The sequence below is a fragment of the Mus pahari genome, chromosome 1 (genome assembly GCF_900095145.1).
Source record: "Mus pahari chromosome 1, PAHARI_EIJ_v1.1, whole genome shotgun sequence".
NCBI lineage: Eukaryota > Metazoa > Chordata > Mammalia > Rodentia > Muridae > Mus > Mus pahari.
In genome coordinates, this window is record NC_034590.1 from 27,410,585 (window position 1) to 27,421,933 (window position 11,349).

Sequence of the window (11,349 nt, forward strand, 5' to 3'; positions counted from 1 at the left end):
TTGATTCTTAGGAGACAACAAGCACACATTTGTTTTTCTTTTTTTTAACTTTGCAAAAGAATTCAGAGCTCAGTCTCCCTTTGTTAAGCACAGATGATAAGCTAGCAGGGTGGGACTCATTTCTACTGGTCAAGGGCCTGGACCTAAATAAGTTCCATCTGTCCCAGGCTGACTTTGAGCTCAGGAATCTGTCTCGCATTGTAAGCATAAATAAAAAATTTAGCTGAGTGGTATCTCCTGCAATCACCACTCCATAAATCTCATTATCTCCTTCCGTAATATCTTTCTGACAAATTGGCTCTTAGTACAACTGCTTTTGTTCTTTTAGATTTCTAAAGCCCTTCATATAATTCATACATATTACATCCTTATATATTGCATAGTTGAGAAATTATATAGTTTGGAACTTATGTTTTCAGAGTTCTTTCTTACAGCCTTCAGGGCTGTCCTGAAGATTCCAGGTTTTACCATTTTACTAAGACATTGACTACACCATCAACTCCCACACTCATGTTGTCTCTGACTATCATGGAGTCATTAACGTTAACAGGGAGGACATTCCTTTAAGGAAGAACATAAAAATATGTATATTAATATATAAATAAGCCATTGACATTCCTGGAAGCCCACATTTGGTAGTCTTGTTCCAGAGGTGTGAGAACCAAATCATTCTACCCCTACCAAGGCCATGGCAGACACATTTGCTTTACCTAGAAATATATATTTCAATGTTAAAAATTCTTGAGTAAATATAGCAAAAGGTGTATATTCAATCTTCAGAGAACCTCCCATAAAAATAAATATCATTGAAAGAGACAAAGGTATGAAAATCTACTTAAATTTTAAAATGACCACGTATATAATGTTTATTCTAATAATGCATAGAACTGGATCAGCTATGTAAACTATTCTAGAATTTTTAATGTCAATGCATCCTCAAAGAGACTTTATGTTATCCTTTATAATATAATACCTTTAATGGAGGCTGTCAAATGTCTAACATGGATGTTGATACCTTTTGAAAACTATGTTTAGAATTTGACCAATTACATCAGAGAAGCCATAGCTTTGGATAATCTTGATTTGTCATGAGAAGAATCGTGATACATATTAAAAGATAAGAAAATGAGTCTCTGGCATAGAATTAAGGTTGTTTTTTTTTTAAATATAACTTCCAATTGCTGCTATAAGAAATTCTCATGAATTTAATGTTCGAATATCACAGATGCACTCTTATACATCTAAAGACTAGAATTGTGAGACCTGGCACTTTCTTGGTGGGAATCTGCTAGGTTTTGTTTTTCAGTTTTTGAAAGTGGGTTGAGTATTCCTGTACAGAGGCATTATCACCCGGAAGTGTCTTTATTCGAGTAAACAATAACTCTTGCAGCAACAACTCTCTGAATACAGTACGTTTCTAGGTATAGTTTCTTCCATTCTAACAGCCACAACTGTCCAACACAACTGAGGTAGGTTGACTTCATTTGGCAGAACATGAGAATTACAGGCCCTGCAAAGATAATTACATTGTCTGAGCACCATTTTATTTACATGAGATTATAGAACTAGACTCTGGATTTTGTTCCAAATACTCCATTCTCATTCTGGTGTTCTTCAGTTTCAGTTTAACTTTGTTTTCCTTAGTTCTGTGTCATAGAGACAAAATCCAGTTTCTGGATTATATTCATTAGTCTTTAAAGTAATCATCCACTTAATTAAACACAATGCTTTTTATAATGAAGGATTTTAACTTTTTAAGCATGGATGGTCACAGTTGTGATGTTGTACATAGCTTATTCCTTTTGTTAAAAGTATTATAGATTGTTGAATTTTATACAAGACAAAGTAAGATAAATTTTCCTTGGCAAATTTATGGAGGAGGATTGTGCCACTGTCATTTGTTTTACACTTTGCATTTTGTAAACTTAATAGGATGAAAATCTCCCATGCAAAGTAGAAAAATCCCAAATTAATAAATTATAGGTAGATGGGAGGAGAGATGCATACACTGGTTATATTTCTTATTATTGTCATAACATACCTGCTGGAAGCAACTTAGACAAGGAAGTATTTATTATGTCCTGTGGCTTTACAGATACAGTCCATCATTGCCAGAAAGGTGGGAGTCCATGCTGGCAGGGCCAATTTGATTGATTCCATCATGGTACTGTGGGCATAAAAGAGAGTATGATGGCAGAAACTTTGGACCTGTACACCTCAAATCCTGTGAGCTAATGAAGCCCAGTGTAGAAAACAAAATGAGCCTAAACTAAAACCTTCAGATATCTGTACTAGCCAGTCTTTATATCCAGTCTTCTCAAATATCTCTGAAGTCAGTGTCACTAGCTAGAGATCATGTGTCCCAACATATTAAACCTATTCAAAATATAACATTCCCCACTTGGATACCACAGGCTCATGATCACCTCATGATAAGAATATATTTAGTCAAAATTGAAGAGTATCCATAGCCTTACACTACTCAAACTATCAAAGCCTCTTTTGAGACTTAGGTAAAGTCAATACAGGTTACCCATTCCCAGTGTGCAATGTCATGAGGTAAACACTCCCATTCCAGGAAGGAGAAACAAGATGATAGACACGCTAGCTCAGACCAAAGAAAGCAGTAATGAAACTTGATAAAGCAAAAATCGTACCCCACAGCTTCATGTCTGGAATGTGGAACCCAGGACAGAATTATCTATACTCAAGTGTACCTGAGAATACACACCCCACGATATTGTCATGCAGACGCACATCTCTGGAACTGTTTCCACATAGCAATGCAGCTCTCCTTAGTAAACATCATACATTCTAGCATCTCCAATATCCTCTAACATCTCAATACTCTATTTCATGTTCATAGCTTCAGGGGTAACTCCTATAGGCTTTCCATGGGGAATTTAAACCTGCTTCTCAATGACTGGCCTTATTTGCTTTTCTCTGGAGCTCTGGTAAAAATATTGGAAACTTTTATTCTACATCTTGGCAAACCCCAAGTCACATGCATGATTGATAATTCTGAGACCAGCTAAATTCTAGATCCTCTTTACCAACTCAGCACCAGGGTATGAGTGTCTGCATGGGTGAGCTGAGAGCATTTCCTTCTGTGGTCCTCTTTGAGAAGAACACACTGCATGTCAAATCCTCTCATACTTCTCCTTTTAGAAGAAACTCTTTCACCACCTGGAGTTGGGGGCACACAGGCTGTAGCTTGTGGTGGATAGAGTGAGAGGTGGGGAGACCCTCTAGAAAGTACTAGAGACCTGGGAAGTGAGAGTCTCTAAGGACTCAATGGGGTGATCTTAGTCAAAATGCCCAATATTGGGGAGAGGGAACTCTAAATAAGACTCCACCTCTAGTAGTAACCCTGTTCCTCTCCTTGAGTCAAAATTACTGAACCAGAATTGTTCCTGTCTTAAAGAACTGCAGGGACAAAAATGCAGAAGAGACTGAAGGAAAGGTGGTCCAATGACCAGTCCAACTTGGGATTCACCTCATGGGGAGACACCATGGCCTGACACTACTATGCGATGATGTGCTTACAGACAGGAACCTGGCATGGCTGTCCTCTGAGAGGCCCTACCAGCAGCTGGCTGAGACAGAAGCAGACACCCAACCATTGGACTGAACCCGAGAACCCTTATGGTTGATTAGTGACTGAAGGCACAGAAAGGGAGGGCGACACCATAGGAAGACCAGCAGTCTTAATGAACTCAGACCCCAAGGTGCTCCCAGAGAGTGAGCCACTAACTAGGAGCATACACAGGCTGGTCAGAGGTCACTGGCACAAATACAGCAGAGGTCTCTCTGGACAGTCCTCAGTGGATGAAGAAATGCTTAATCCTTGAGAGACTTGGGGCCCAGGAAAGGGGGAAGTCTGAGGGGAAAGGGAAGCAACCTCTCAGAGGCAAGGGGGAGGAAAGGAATGAGAAACTGTGAGTGGGGGGACAGAGAAGGGGGGTAATGACTGGAATGTAAATAAATCAAAGAATAAAATAAATAAAAATAAAAGCTGATAGAAAAAAGAAACCCTTTCAAATGAATTGGCTGTGTTACACACTAGAACATTTAACTGAATCATTTTCCTTTTCCGTTTTCTTTTTTTTTATTATTCACTTTATTCATTTACATTTCAAGTGATATTTCCCTCCCCATTTACCCCACCACAAACCTTCCATCCTATCCTTCCTCTCCCCTCTCCCCTTTGCCTCTTTGAGAGTGTTCCTCTACCTACTCAACCACTCCCACCTTCTGCCCTAGCATCTCCTTACACTGGGGCATCAAGTCTCCACAGGATCAAGGGTCTCCCCTCCTAGTGATGTTAGATAAGGCCATCCTCTGCTACATATGTATCTAGACCCATGGATCCCTCCATGTAAACTCTTTATTTTTATTATTATTAGATATTTTCTTTATTTACATTTCAAATGTTATCCCCTTTCCTGATTTCTCCTCTGAAAACCCCCTATCCCTTCCCTCCTCCCCCTGCTTACCAACCTACCACTCCTGCTTCTGGCCCTGGCATTCCCCTATACTGGGGCACAGAACCTTCACAGGACCAAGGGCCTCTCCTCCCACTGATGACCAATTAGGCCATCCTCTGCTACATATGCAGCTAGAGCCAAGGGTCCCTCCATGTGTTTTCTTTGGCTGTGATTTAGTTCCTGAGAGGTCTGGGTGGTCTGGCTAATTGATATTGTTATTCTTATTGGGTTGCAATCCCCTTTAGCTCCTCAGTCTTTCCCCTAGCTCTTTTTCTTAAGAAGAGTTAAGAGAATCTTCTTAAGATATCATTACTCCCTTTTATCATTTCTTAATCTCCTATAGTTGTTTGTATAGGGTGGAGGAATCTTGAATTTTCCCCATCCCTCTTTAGCATGTCTATTGTCCTATTTCCGTATTTAGGCCATTACATTGGCGGATCTATAAGTTTAGCTTCTGACATTTTTAAGAAACAAGGACTCATAGCAAACTGCCCGATCCTCTGGCTCTTATAATCCTTCTGCCTCCTCTTTCTCAATGATCTATGAACCCTAAGTGATTAAGTTGTATTATAGATTTATCAGCTGGGGGTAGTTATGTTTGGGACTAGATAACAAATAAGCAAGCAATGAATTTAAAAATAATCAAGGATAATAATATGGAAAGGATTGGAGGGAGGATTGTTGGTCCTTGTGGAATACTACCTTAGAACTTGCATCACATTGTGAATTTTCAGTTCTTTGGGCTGTATTTTTGTGTCATATAGACCTCCCTAGTTTTATATGTCATAAATACTGACTTAATCCATATTAAAGAAGACATGTTAGTAAGTCTGCAGGAACAAGCCAAGTAGAGAAAGCAGGTGTTCTAGAGGATGGGACACATTAACTATAAAGTTGGATTTCATGGTGAAAGAACAGGGCAAATTACACATAGCTATAGATTACACATATTGTTGTTCTTTGTTTGTTTGTTTGTTTCTCTTTCATATATTATACCCAGACCACAGTTTCTTCTCCCAGCCACTCTCTCTCCCATCTCCTTTCTCCCTCAGATCCACTCCCCCTGTTTCCCTTCAGAAAATAACAGGCCTCCCAGGGATATTAAACAAACATGGCATATTGGGATTCAATAGGCATCTACCTTCATACCGAGGTCAGATGAGGCAACCCAGTAGGAGGAAAAGGGCCCCAAAAGCAGGCAAAGGAGTAAGAGCCAGGCCCTGCTCCCACCAGTAGGAGTCCCACAAGAACACCAAGCTACACAACCATAACATATATGCAGAGGACCTAGGTCAGACTCATACCAGCTCTTTGATTGTTGCTTCAGTCTCTGTGAGTCCCCCAGCGAGCCCTGATTATTTCAGACTCTGGCCACTCATGTTTCAATCATGAAGCTACTATCAAATGACCTGGGTGTGTGCCTCTCTCTTACTCAAATTCAGGGAATGCGGTACTTCATCCCATTCCATACCATAGAATGAAAGATGACCATTAAAGATGTAGTAGAAAAGGAGAAGGAACAAAGAATATTTATTGAGAACAGAATAGGGCTTCCAGGGATAAAACAGAATTAATTTGATCTTTCTTTCAATTGTAATTTTATTTCAATACTTAAAGGGTATGTAAATGTTTATTCATTCATATAGCTGCTAGACATAATTTAAACTGCCTTTGAATTACTCTAATTTATTTTGCAATCATTTCTTCAGTCATATGTATGTCTAGTTGCTTTATGATTCAGCATTTATCTTTAGTTTCATTGTTTATTTTTTAAGTATAAATCATTAAAAAGCTAAATGAAAATAACAAACAGTAATTAGTTGATTGAAAAATACCTACTAGCTTCCAAAGATTCAATAATGAATATATTGTCCTCTGGAGGTTGTAATCCAATATATAAGCCAACAATAGATTGCTGTGATTCCCATGCAGTCTGGTGCTAAGTGAGTTGGGGTTTATCAAAATAAAACATTTAATCCAAACTGAAGCTTAACTTGGGAACCTTAAATCACAAAACGATTTCCAAAATATGTTTTAGGGAATTTTTAAACCTTATTTTATTTTATGTATGAATGTTTTGCTGGCATGCATCTATGTGCACCACACGTGACTGTTGAATCCCCTGGGAATGGGGTTTTACATGGTTTTGAGCCACTATGGTGGTGCTGGGAATTGAACTTGGGTCCTTTGCAAGAGCAACAAGTGCTTTTACCCACTGAGCAATCTCTCCAATCCTTTACAGATTTTTAATTTACATTTGAAACATTTTACAAAAGAAGCATATTATGAAAAACAGCATTCTATATCAGACTTGTGAACCAAAAAAATAATTAAAAATTCAGAAATAAAAACATGTCGTGGGCACAACAAATGTGGGCATGTGAGATCTCCATGCATGTGACAAAAGCTGAAAGGCGAGGGACAATAATACTTGTTTTTACACAGTTGCTACTGTTACACGTTTGAAATAAAATATCAAAGTTATTCAGTTATCCTATTGTTCAACTGAAATGTAATATAGGAAACATCAGAAAATACATTAAAAACTATTTTGTTAGTGTAATTTAATGTATTCTTTACACTTTCTTTAGTTCTTGTCCTCTTTATCACTGTCAGGGAGACTCACTCTCGATACCAGTGTCTCTTATTTCCTCTATTATTATAAATCTGGGTCTTCATTTCACCTGTAAGTTGGAGATAATGGGAATCAGGTGGCGGTCACCCAATTGAGTTTTCCTAGAACAAATCCACGTTTGACTCTTTTTAAGATTGCTTTTTGTGGACTAGAAAGATGGCTCAGAGGTTAAAAACATAAGCTCTGCTTGTAGACTTGAGATTGATCCCGCATGTACATGATGTCTCATAACCATCTGTAACTCAATTTCCAGGGTACTTGATGCTCTTTCTGGCCTCTGCAGGCACAAGATGTGTGGGTGGTGCACATGGAAACATGCTTTGTATTAAACCAGGGAACCAATAACTGATTGTGTAGACATCATAATAATCAAAATAGCACCCTTCTCCTCTTCGCATCACCAAATGAACTTAACCCAGAACAGACACAGACACTGAGTTCATTTGTTATCAGCAAACAGATTGGTTAAGAGTGTAAGAGTATCATTCTTTTTTCCACAGAGTTTAGGACATTTCATTTGTACCAAAGTCACCACACACACACACATACCATTTCTTTACAGCCCTCCATTACAAATGGAAAATTAAAAAGAATTATTTGTAAGGAAAAGAAGTTTTGTATATGGAATGAAACAGCATAAAATCAACATGTACAGATAAGAATTAGCTCTATCACTGATCTATAAAAGCTTATATGGTGGCTGGGCAGTGGTGGTGCAGGCCTTTAGTCCCAGCACTTGGGAGGCAGAGGCAGGTGGATTTCTGAGTTCAAGGCCAGCCTGGTCTACAGAGTGAGTTCTAGGACAGCCAGGGCTACAGAGAAACCCTGTCTTGAAAAACTAACTAACTAACTTACTAACTAACTAACTAACTAACTAACTAAATAAATAAATAAATAAAAATAATTTTAAAAAGCTTATATGATAACTGGTGAAAACCAACTGGGTATCTCTTTTGAAATGCTATCTATATGGATTGAACATAGACCACATGGCTTGATACTGTGCTGGAATGACTTCACACAGCTCTGTGATTGAACAGGTAACAGTAACAACCTCACAGTCCTTTTTGTCAAATGAAGAGGGAAAGACTGGAATGGAAGAAGCTATTCAAACTATTTTCTTTCCTGTGGTTAAAAGTCGTCCTCTCCCTCTCCTCCTCTACCACTTAAGAGTCTTCCTCATCCACAAAGCCTCATTGCCTCTGCCCACTGCCTAGGCTTCCAAAACTCTCTGGCCTCCAACAATGCCACCAGAGTCACTTTCACTCTTAGGCTTGTCTCAGTCCAAGGTAACATTGTTTCTATCAGTGTAAGTCCCTTCACTTACTTACCAGACCAAGGTCACCTGGCTTGGTTGCTAAGCATCATCAGGGCAGGGTAAAGGAGCCATAGCACAACTGAGTCTGTGACAAATTTATTAAGAGCAATCTGGCATTTTTATTGGATAATTTATTTACATTTCAAAATTATCTCCTTTCCCAGTTTCCCCTGCACAACTCCCCTATCCTACCTCCTCCCACTTCTTCTATGAGGGTGCTCCCCTATCCATCCATACACTTTCACCTCACCACCCTGGAATTCCCATACACTGGGGGGCATTAAGCCTTCACAGGACCAAGGTCCTCCCCTCTCATTAATACCAGATAAGACCATCCTCAGCTATATATGTAGCTGGAGCCATGGGTCCCTCCATGTGTCCTTTTTTAGTCCTTAGGAGCTCTGGGGGTTGGGGGGAGGTTCTGGTTGGTTGATATTGTTGTTCTTCCTGTGAGGTTTCAAACTCCTTCAACTCCTTCAGTCGTTTTCCTAACTCCTCCATTGGGGTCCCTGTGCTCAGTCCAATGGTTGGCTGCAAACATCTACATCTGGCTTTTTATACCTTTATCAGAAACAGAATATAATGGCAATTGCCAGAATCAATGCAGGTGTAGTTTCCAGGATACACTGAAGTTTTCAAGCTATACAGGGTTCACAAGATCCATGTCTAAGACCAATTGTCCTACCAAGCTTCCAAGCTTCCTTGGCTTCCAAGGGAACATATAAAGAAACACAAAGAGGCCTGGATACTTCACTGCCTGTGGGAGTACATAAGCCTTTCAGGAACTGGAAGGCACGTTGTATCCCAGGAGCCATGGATTCTAACCTGAAAAACCTATGGTGCCTGCTTCTCAAGGTAGCTAGGCCAAGACAACTCTATAGATCCCTGCACACCATCTTCCATGGTCTCAGTGGCAGCTTTGGCAGCTTTCTCGCTATTGAAGTCTACAAAGGCAATCTCTTTGAAAGAACCAATTTCCTAATCTGGGTACAGAGCCCTCGAATGATTCTCTTTGGTGGTAGCCTCTGGCAGACCCTTAACACACAGAGGTTTGGATGGATGACTTCTTCCAATAGGCAGTACCCTGCTGGTTCCTTGTAACTCCAGCCTGATTCCTCTCGATTTCCATTTTATTACAGGAGTTTATAGCTTCTTTAGCATCTTCAAAGGAAGCAAATTCTATAAATGCATATCCTCTAGATTTGCCATTTGGGTTATGGGGTCACTTTGACAAAAGCTGCTTATTCCTATATTTCCTGAAGAACTTCTCCGGTTGCAGATGAAGAGACTATTATGTGAAACCAGAGTTTTGATTCACCACTCCAAGTGCTATTCTTTTCAGATCTCTTTCACCTTTATCCCTTCTCTCCAGTGTAGTAGAGTGAAAGAGATCACCCATCAATTCTGGCTTCCCACGTTCCTTCAAAGTTTTTCTCTGTATCTGCTTCTGTCTTAAATTCAATATAAGCAATCCCCTCAGGCTCCCCATCCTGGCTGACCAATCCGATTTCTGTGGCGTCTTCAAAAACTTCTTTTAATTCATCCTCATTGATATGGAAAGAAACGTGTTGTAAATATAAAATCTTCATGAATTTACCTGTCATTTTTGTGCAGGGGCCATGCTAATCTTCTCTGTATCATTTCAATTTCAGTCCATGCACTGTCAGAGCAAGCAAAGGGGTATCATCTATATCATTTGTCTTTTCTGTTGTTTAAAAAAAAGGTTTATATGTATGTCTTCTAAACAAGATAAGGCTAGAAAATAAGACAAGTCTCAATTCCTTCTACACATCAATGAACTTAGACTTATGTGTCAAGAGTAATTACTTAGTGAGTTTAGCAAAAGCCCAGCATTTTTTCTTTTTTATTGGATATTTTCTTTATTTACATTTTAAATGTTATCCTCTTTCCTTGTTTCACCCCCTCCCAGAAACCCCTTACCCCATCCTCCCTCCCCCTCCTTCTATGAGGGTGTTCCTCCACCCACCAACTCCAACCTCCTTGCCCTGGATTCCCCTTCCTTGGGGCATCTATCAAGACTTCATAGAACCAAGAGCCTCTCCTTCCATTGATGCATGACAAGGACATCCTCTGCTACATATGCCTCTGGAGCTACGTGTACTCTTTGGTTGATGGCTTAGTCCCTACGAGCTCTGGGAGTTCTGGTTGGTTGATGTTGTTGTTCTTCCTAAGGGATTGTAAACCCCTTCAACTCCTTCAGTCCTTTCTCTAACTCCTCTATTGGGGCACCCGAGTTGAGCCCAATGATTGGCTGCAAGTATCTGTCTCTGTATTTGAAAGGCTCTGGCAGGGCCTCTCCAGAGTCAGCCATATCAGGTTCCTTTGAGCATGCACTTCTTGGCATCCACAGTAGTGTCTGGGTTTAGTAACTGTATATAGGATGAATCCCCAGGTGGGACAGTGTCTGGATGGCCTTTCCTTCCGTCTCTGCTCTACTTTATCTCCATATTTGCTCTTGTGAGTATTTTGCTCTCCTTCTAAGGAGGACTGAAGCACCCACAGTTTGGTCTTCCATCTTCTTGAGCTTCATGTGGTCTGTGAATTGTATCTTGGGTATTCTAAACTTCTGAGCGAATATCCACTCATCAGTGAATGTATACCATGTGTGTTCTTTTGTGATTGGATTACCTCACTCAGCATGATATTTTCTAGTTCTATCCATTTGCCTAAGAATTCATCACTTTTTAATAGCTGAGTAGTACTCCGTTTTGTAAATGTGTCACATTTTCTGTATCCATTACTCTGTTGAAGGACATATGGATTCTTTCTAGCTCCTGACTATCATAAATAAGGCTGCTATGAACATAGTGGAGCATGTGTCCTTATTACATGTTGGAACATCTTCTGGGTATATGCCCAGGAATGGTATAGCTGGGTCCTCAGGTAGT

At 39.8% G+C, this 11,349-nt stretch overlaps 1 protein-coding gene and 1 non-coding gene across 4 annotated transcripts in view; one reads left to right on the forward strand and one right to left on the reverse strand.

Moving 5' to 3' along the window:
* Positions 1-11,349, forward strand: part of Luzp2 (leucine zipper protein 2) — a 393,679-nt gene that overhangs the window by 358,431 nt on the left and 23,899 nt on the right. The window lies entirely within an intron of this gene.
* On the reverse strand, positions 10,010-10,114 carry LOC115063066. Its single transcript, XR_003842946.1, has one exon. It is a non-coding gene; the product is annotated as a U6 spliceosomal RNA (small nuclear RNA).